This window comes from Penaeus japonicus, unplaced genomic scaffold, assembly GCF_977035675.1.
Source record: "Penaeus japonicus unplaced genomic scaffold, GWHDUDI00000001_assembly GWHDUDI00000021, whole genome shotgun sequence".
NCBI lineage: Eukaryota > Metazoa > Arthropoda > Malacostraca > Decapoda > Penaeidae > Penaeus > Penaeus japonicus.
Window position 1 is genome coordinate 30,178,463 of NW_028234423.1, and position 7,098 is coordinate 30,185,560.

A 7,098-nucleotide genomic window follows, 5' to 3' on the forward strand; every position below is an offset into this window, starting at 1 on the left:
CAAACACTCTCCCTCTCTCTCACAAAATCTCTCTCTCTCCCTTACAAACTCTCCCTCTCTCTCACACACACACTCTACTTCCTTTCCTTTTTCCTCCTCTCCCTCTCTGTCACACACTCTCCCTCTACCTTTTAATCTCCCTCTCCTTCTTCCACCTCCTCTCTCTCCCTCTCTCTCCCTCCTCTTTCATCCTCTCCCTCTCTAGCTTCCTACTTCTTCCTCCTTTACCCTCCTCTTCCTCCCTCTCAACCTCCCCTCTCTCCCTCCTCTTTCCTCCTCTCCCTCTCTTGCTTCCTACTTCTTCCTCCTTTTCCCTCCTCTTCTTCCCTCTCCTTCTTCCACCTCCTCTCTCTCCCTCCTCTTCCTCCCTCTCTTGCTTCCTACTTCTTCCTCCTTTTCCCTCCTCTTCCTCCCTCTCAACCTCCCTCTTCCACCTCCTCTCTCTCCCTCTTCTTTCCTCCTCTCCCTCTCTTTCTTCCACCTCCCCTCACTCCCTCCTCTTTCATCATCTCCCTCTCTTGCTTCCTACTTCTTCCTCCTTTTCCCTCCTCTTCCTCCCTCTCTAGCTTCCTATTTCTTCCTCCTTTTCCCTCCTCTTTCCTCCTCTCCCTCTCTTGCTTCCTACTTCTTCCTCCTTTTCCCTCCTCTTTCCTCCTCTCCCTCTCTTGCTTCCTACTTCTTCCTCCTTTTCCCTCCTCTTCCTCCCTCTCAACCTCCCTCTCGCCCGCGTACCCAGCCAGAATGCCCCGCCACCGCCCACACGGGTACGGCGTCGAGGGTACGCACGTGGACCGTATGTCGAGAATGGCCGGCAGTCAGGTCAGATGATGGGGGGTGGGGGGGCAGGGTGGGCGTGGGGGGTAGGGTGGGCGTGGGGGTGGGGGAGTGTATGGGGAGAGAGAGTAGGGGGAGAGTATGGGGAGAGGGGGAGGGTAGGTAGGGTTGAGGGTAGGGGGGGAGAGTATGGGGAGAGGGAGGAGTGTATGGGGAGAGGGGGGAGGGGGAGAGTATGGGGGAGGAGGGGAGTATGGGGAGAGGGGGGAGGGGGAGTGTATGGGGAGAGGGGGACGGGGAGAGTATGAGGAGGAGGGGGAGAGGGGGGAGGGTAGGTAGGGAGGGATAGGGGGAGGATGGGGTAGGGAGAGGCTACAAGTGTGGGCATGGGGAGGGGGAGGGCAGGGTAGAGGGATGAAGGTGTGTGGGTGGGGGTGGGTGTGTGGGTGGGGGTAAGTAGATAGGGTAGAGACTTGGGGGCATTTTGGGTATATGGGGAGGGGTGGGGGGAGGGGGGTAGGTGAAAGAGGTAAGAGGAAGCGAGAGAGGGGGGAGGGTATGGATGGGGGGAGGGGAGGGGCTGGTATGAGGTAAAGAGATCAAAGACAGTTTCAAGTGGGAGGGGGGGAGGAGGAGGAGAAGGAGGGGGGGATAGGGGGAGGGGAAAGAGCCGGTCAGAGGGAGGGGAGAAAAGTAGAGGGTGGTGTGGATGAGGAGACAGATTAAGAGATGATAATAATAATGAAAGAGGGAATTAGAGGGGGAAGTGATGGTGGAAGAAGGAGAGAGGAAGAGAGGATAGTGATGAAGGGGGGAATAGCAAGAGAAATAATGAAGTAGATGAAGAAAAGGGAAATAAAAATAATGAAAAGCGAAAGAGAAGAAGGGGAGGGTTAACAATAAAGAAGAAGAAACAGAGAAAAAGTCGTAAAGTAGCAAAGGAGGAACTAAAAAGGGGAAGAGGGGAAAATAGATAAAAAAGGAAACAGTGAATGTTCACAAGAAGGAGATAAGGAGGAAGAAGTGACTGAAGATGAAAAGGAAATAGGGAAGAAGAAGAAGACGAAGAAACAGGAGTAGGAGAAGAACAAAATCAAGAACAAGAAAACATAGAGGAAGAAGAAGAAGGAAAATAAAAACAAGAAGAACAAGAAGGAGGATAAGAAGAACAAGAAGGAGAAAAAGAAGAAGAGAAAAAAGGAGACAAAAGGGAAATAGATAGAGAAAATAAACAGGGAAGAAGGGAGTAGAAGGAGGAAGGAAGAGAAAGGAGAGGAAAAGAAGATGGTGGAAGATCTTATAAGGAAGAAGAAAGAAGAAGAAGAAGAAGATGAAGGAAGGAAAGGGTGAATAAGAGAGAAAGGAAAAGGGGGTTAAGGGAAAATGAAGAAAGGGGAATACGGGAAAAGGGATAAGAATGGGGTGAGGAAGGAGAAGATAGAGAAGGAGGTGAGAGAGAAAGGAAGATGGAGAAAGGGGGTGTAGAAGGGGAAAAGGAGGAGAAAGAGAGAAGGAAAAAGGAGAGAGGGATGATAAGAAAGTGGGTTCGAAGTACAGAGGAAGAAGGAAGAAAGGGGGGAGTGAGGGAGAAGGAGGAGGAGGGGGGCAGGGCGGGGGGAAGGGGGGAGGGAGAAGGAGGGGGAGAGGGACAGGGCGGGGGGAAGGGGGGAGGGAGAAAGACGGGGATGGGGGAGGGAGGGGGAGCTAGAGGGGGGAAGGGGGGAGGGAGGGGGAGCTAGAGAGGGGGAGGGAGAAGTAAGGGGAGGGGGAGAAGGACGGGGGGAAGGGCTGACGGGAGGAGGGGAGGTGGGGAAAAGGACGGGGAAGGGGTGAGGGAGAAGGAGAAGGGGAGAAGGAGAGGGAGGGAAAGGGAGGGAGGGGGGGGGGAAGGGGCATTAAAAACCCCAGCGACCGCCTAATCAAGCGAATATTATTGACGATTTTCTGCCCTGATTCCCTCCAGGAGACTCACGTTGCCAACAGATGATCATTATTTTTTTCTTACTATCATCACCATCATTCTCACCCCCCCCCCCCTAAAAAAAAGATACTTTCACAGAGTAAAGATAAAGAAAGAAAGAAACAAAAAAAAAGGGAAACCCCAGAATCTGAAATTAATTTGAACCTTTTCCTCCCGATTGCAACAAATGATAATTTAATCCACTGATATTGCAACGACATTCTTTTGCACACGACACGCTCTCTGCTGTTGCACTATTAATTGGCATGAAAGAGAAAACCTGTTGCAGTATTCATCAGTGATTCTTGCAATGGCCGGAACAACTTGTTATTAATTGGTTAAGGTGAATTATTGCAGTGAATTTATGAAAGGGTTATGTTCTGTTTTGGTTGTTTGTTTGGTTGGGTGTTGTATCGTCTTGTTTTGTTTTTTTTTTCATTTCGTTTTTCGATTTTGGTTTGGTTGTTTTAATTTGTTTTGTGTTTTGTTTCATTTTGTCTGTTTGTTTTCGTTTGCTTTCGTTCGCTTTCTTTTTTCTTATTTTTTTTTTATTGCTTTGAAGGGCTTAGTTTTTGTTTGTTTTCTTTAATTTCGTTTTTTCTTGATTTGTTTTCCTTCACTTTTTGGACATTTTTTTCTCATTCTCTCTCTCTCTCTCTGTCTCTCTCTCTCTCTCTCTCTCTCTCTCTCTCTCTCTCTCTCCCTCACCCATCCTCACCCATCCTCCCTACCCCCCCACCCTCCTTCCCTCCACCCTCACCCCCTTTCTTTCTCCAAATCAAACCAAACAAACAAATAAAAGTAACCCCCCCCAAAAAAAAGAAAAAAAAACACAAAAAAAACGAGAACTCTTTCCTTGTTTTATTACTCTTCAATCAACAATAAAAAGAGACAAAGTCGTTTTGATTCACCATAAAACGTCCTTATCATAAGACATCAAAGTGTTTCGACAACAGAATGTCACACCTTACTGTCGTGGTGATATTTCGTGTCCGTCTCGTAACCCCTTTTTAAAAGACGTAATATATCATATGCGATAGGTATGTTTTTCTTGTTTTTTTTTTCGTTTTTTTTTTTCTTTTTCTTTCGTATTTTTCTTCTTCTTCGTTTCTTTCATGTACATTTGTTCTTGTTTTTCTCTCATATTTCTGTTTTAAGGGGATTTTTCTGTTTTTTGAGAGTGATTTTTGTTTATCACTTTAAAGTATTTTTCTTTACATTTTTTAAATTGTTTTCTTAACAGCTTCTCATATATTTTTTCTCACCTGTTTCGTAATTTCTTCTCTCTGTTTTACATATGATAGAGAGAGAGAGAGGGGGAGAGAAAGAAAGAGAGAGAGATAGGCAGAGAGAGAGAGAGAGAGGAAAGGTGAAGAGAGAATAAGATATAAATGAATGAAAAAAGGAAATCAAATCGAAAGATGGAACACGGCCAATAAAAAATAAATAAATAAATAAATAAATGTTTATATATAAGAAAATAAAAACAAAATAGGAAAATAACCCAAAAAAAGGAAAAAGAAAGTTCAAAATCAAATCAGACAAAAAAAAAAAAAAAAAAAAAAAACATATCCCAGAGATGAGATGGTACTTTTGCAATACGGAACAGGAAAAACAAGTCCTCTGGATCTCGCTTGTGAATTAGAAGTTTAAGGAGAATGGAGGAGGAAGAGAAGGATGATAATTATGAGGAAAGGTAGGGAAGGAGGAGGAGGAGGAGGTGGAGAAGGAGGAGGAGAAGGAGGAGGAGGAGGAGGAGGAGGAGGAGAAGGAGGAGGAGAAGGAGGAGAAAAAGTAGGGAAGGAGGAGGAGGTGGTGGTGGTAGAAGAGAAGGAGGAGGAGGTGGTGGAGGTGGAGGAGGAGGAGGTGGAAGAGGATGAATAAGAGGGGGGAGGAGGAGGAGGAGGAGGAATGGGAAGGTAGAAAGAGAAAGAGAAGGAATGAAAGGAGGGGGAGAAAGAAGAGGTGGTGAAGGAGAGAAGAGGAGAACGAAGGGAAGACGAGGAGGAGGGGGAACGGGAGAAAGAGGAATGGAATGAAGAGGAATAGGAGAAGGAAGGGAAAGAAAAGGAGGAGAAGGAAAGAGAAATAGGGAAGAGAAGGAGAAAAGAGACAAAGGAAGGGAAAGATGATGAGGAAGTAAAGGAAGTGGAAATGTAGAGAATAAAGGGAAGGGAGAGGAGGAGAGAGAAAGTGGAAGGGAAAGAGGATGGAAAGGGAGAGGAAGAGACGGAAGGGAATTGAGAGGAGGAAGAGGAGGAGGAGGAATTAAAGAAAAGGGGAAAAATTAAGGGCGAAGGATGATGGAGGAGAATGGAGAGCGAAGAGGAAGATATGTAAAAAGAAAAGAAACTACAGAAGGAAGAGAAGAGGAAAGGGAAGATAAAGTAAAAGGAGCGGGAAAAAAACATGATTAGATAACGAAAAGAAAATAAATCAAATCAAACAAAAGAAAACAAAGGAGTAAAAAACGATATAATAGACGTAACAACACCCTCCCCCTAAAAAAAAAAAAAAAAAAAAAAAAAAAAAAAAAAAAAAAAAAAAACAAACATAAACAAACCAAAAAGAAAAAAAAAGTAAAAAAAAAAATGAAAACAGACCACTAAAAAAAAAAAAACGAATAAAAAAGGAAATCAAACACCTAACACCCATCTTCCACGTAGCCGTTGCGAAATCCAGAGAACCTCATAGCGGGAAGAAACAGGAGGCCACCCGCCGTGTTTAGGATATAATTAACAGAAACCTAACCACTCTGTCCTAACCTGCTTGTTATCTGCCACGGCAAACAGACAGGTAGACAGGAAGACGCACTTGGGAGCATACAGGTGATGGGCAGACATGCTTGAAGGTTAAGTGTTCAAACACCTCGAAGGCGGTAACTTAGGAGAGAATGGAGGCTGGTCATCGGGAGATAAAGAGAATGCATTGTGTATCTAAGGCTTTTTTTTTTTCTTCTTCTTCTTCTTCTTTTTTAGAGAGAGATGGACAGTGAGAGAGAGAGAGAGATAGAGAGATAGATAGAGAGAGAGAGAGAGAGTGAGGGAGTGAGAGGGAGAGAGAGAGAGAGAGAGAGAGAGAGAGAGAAATAGACAGCGAGAGAGAGAGAGAGAGAGAGAGAGAGAGAGAAATAGATAGATAGCGAAAAAGAGAGTAAGAGAAAGTAATAGACAGCGAGAGAGAGAGAGAGCGAGAGAGAGAGAGACAGCGAGAGAGAGAGAGAGAGAGATAGAAATAGAGAGAAATAGATAGATAGCGAAAGTGAGAGTGAGAGAAAGTAATAGACAGCGAGAGAGAGCGAAATAGACAGCGAGATAGATAGATAGAGAGTTAGAGAGAGGGGGGGGGCAGAGAGATAGATAGAGAGAGAGAGAGAAAAAAAAAGAGAGACTTGCACTCTACTTTTTTTGTGATTTAATGAGTCGTATTAATATTTTGTGTCTGCAAAGCCGGTTTTGTTATCTTTGTCGGAAGATGAAGAATAAGAAAAATGAGAGGAATAAGTTTCGTTTTTTTTTTATGGTTCTACTTTCGAGCGCTAGTTAGGAAGGAGTGTTTACTGTAATTGCTAGTATTGCTATTCCTATTATCAAAATAATGTCTAGGTTAATGGCTGAGAAATTAGACAATACTGTGATTTAAGGAGGTAGGGGTCTGTTTGTTTGTTTGTTTATTTGAGTGTGTGTGTGTGTGACCCCAAGATCATATGCAATACCATTGAAATGTGGATTAAATGTGCTTAACCTGATCAAAAGTTCCTTTCATACTTTAAGGTTCAAGTATGTGAAGCTTTAAGGTTTTGCTACTTTTAGAGTCAAAGATAGCTACTAGGTTATTTATCTTCAGCAGCGTAAATAATTATGGAAGACTCGATCGGCCACATGGTTAGCATTTTATGGGCTGAAGAACCGATGCTGAGACACATTATATCTAAGTTTCCCCTATCAAGAAAAAATAAACAAAAGCTTTATGTTAAAACGCTACGTTTAGAAACTTTTAATATGCTAGACAACTGCTATTCATGCTGTTCCATGACGTTATATCAATGAACTTAAAATGCTAGACAATCGCTCAAACAGGGGAGCCATGTTCAATTATTAAAATCAGAAGACAAACAGTTAGTGAATATCTTGCTATGCCTTTCGAAGTATCTCGATCTTTTTTTGGACAGTTGTGAAAGTTTAAAGAGGTATTCGACATTTACATATATATCTCAAAAGTATATCTGTTTTCTCTCTCTCTCTCTCTCTCTCTCTCTCTCTCCCTCTCTCTCTCTCTCCCTCTCTCTCTCTTTAACTGACCTCCAACGTGTACAACTTGGAATCAGATAAGTGTCTAAAGGAAGTGGTTTTGTGAGCTTGATT

At 43.7% G+C, this 7,098-nt stretch overlaps 1 pseudogene; it reads left to right on the plus strand.

Annotated features, from left to right (window-relative positions):
- Positions 1-741: 741 nt before the first annotated feature.
- LOC147469571 (uncharacterized) lies at positions 742-6,521 on the plus strand (annotated as a pseudogene).
- Positions 6,522-7,098: the final 577 nt, after the last annotated feature.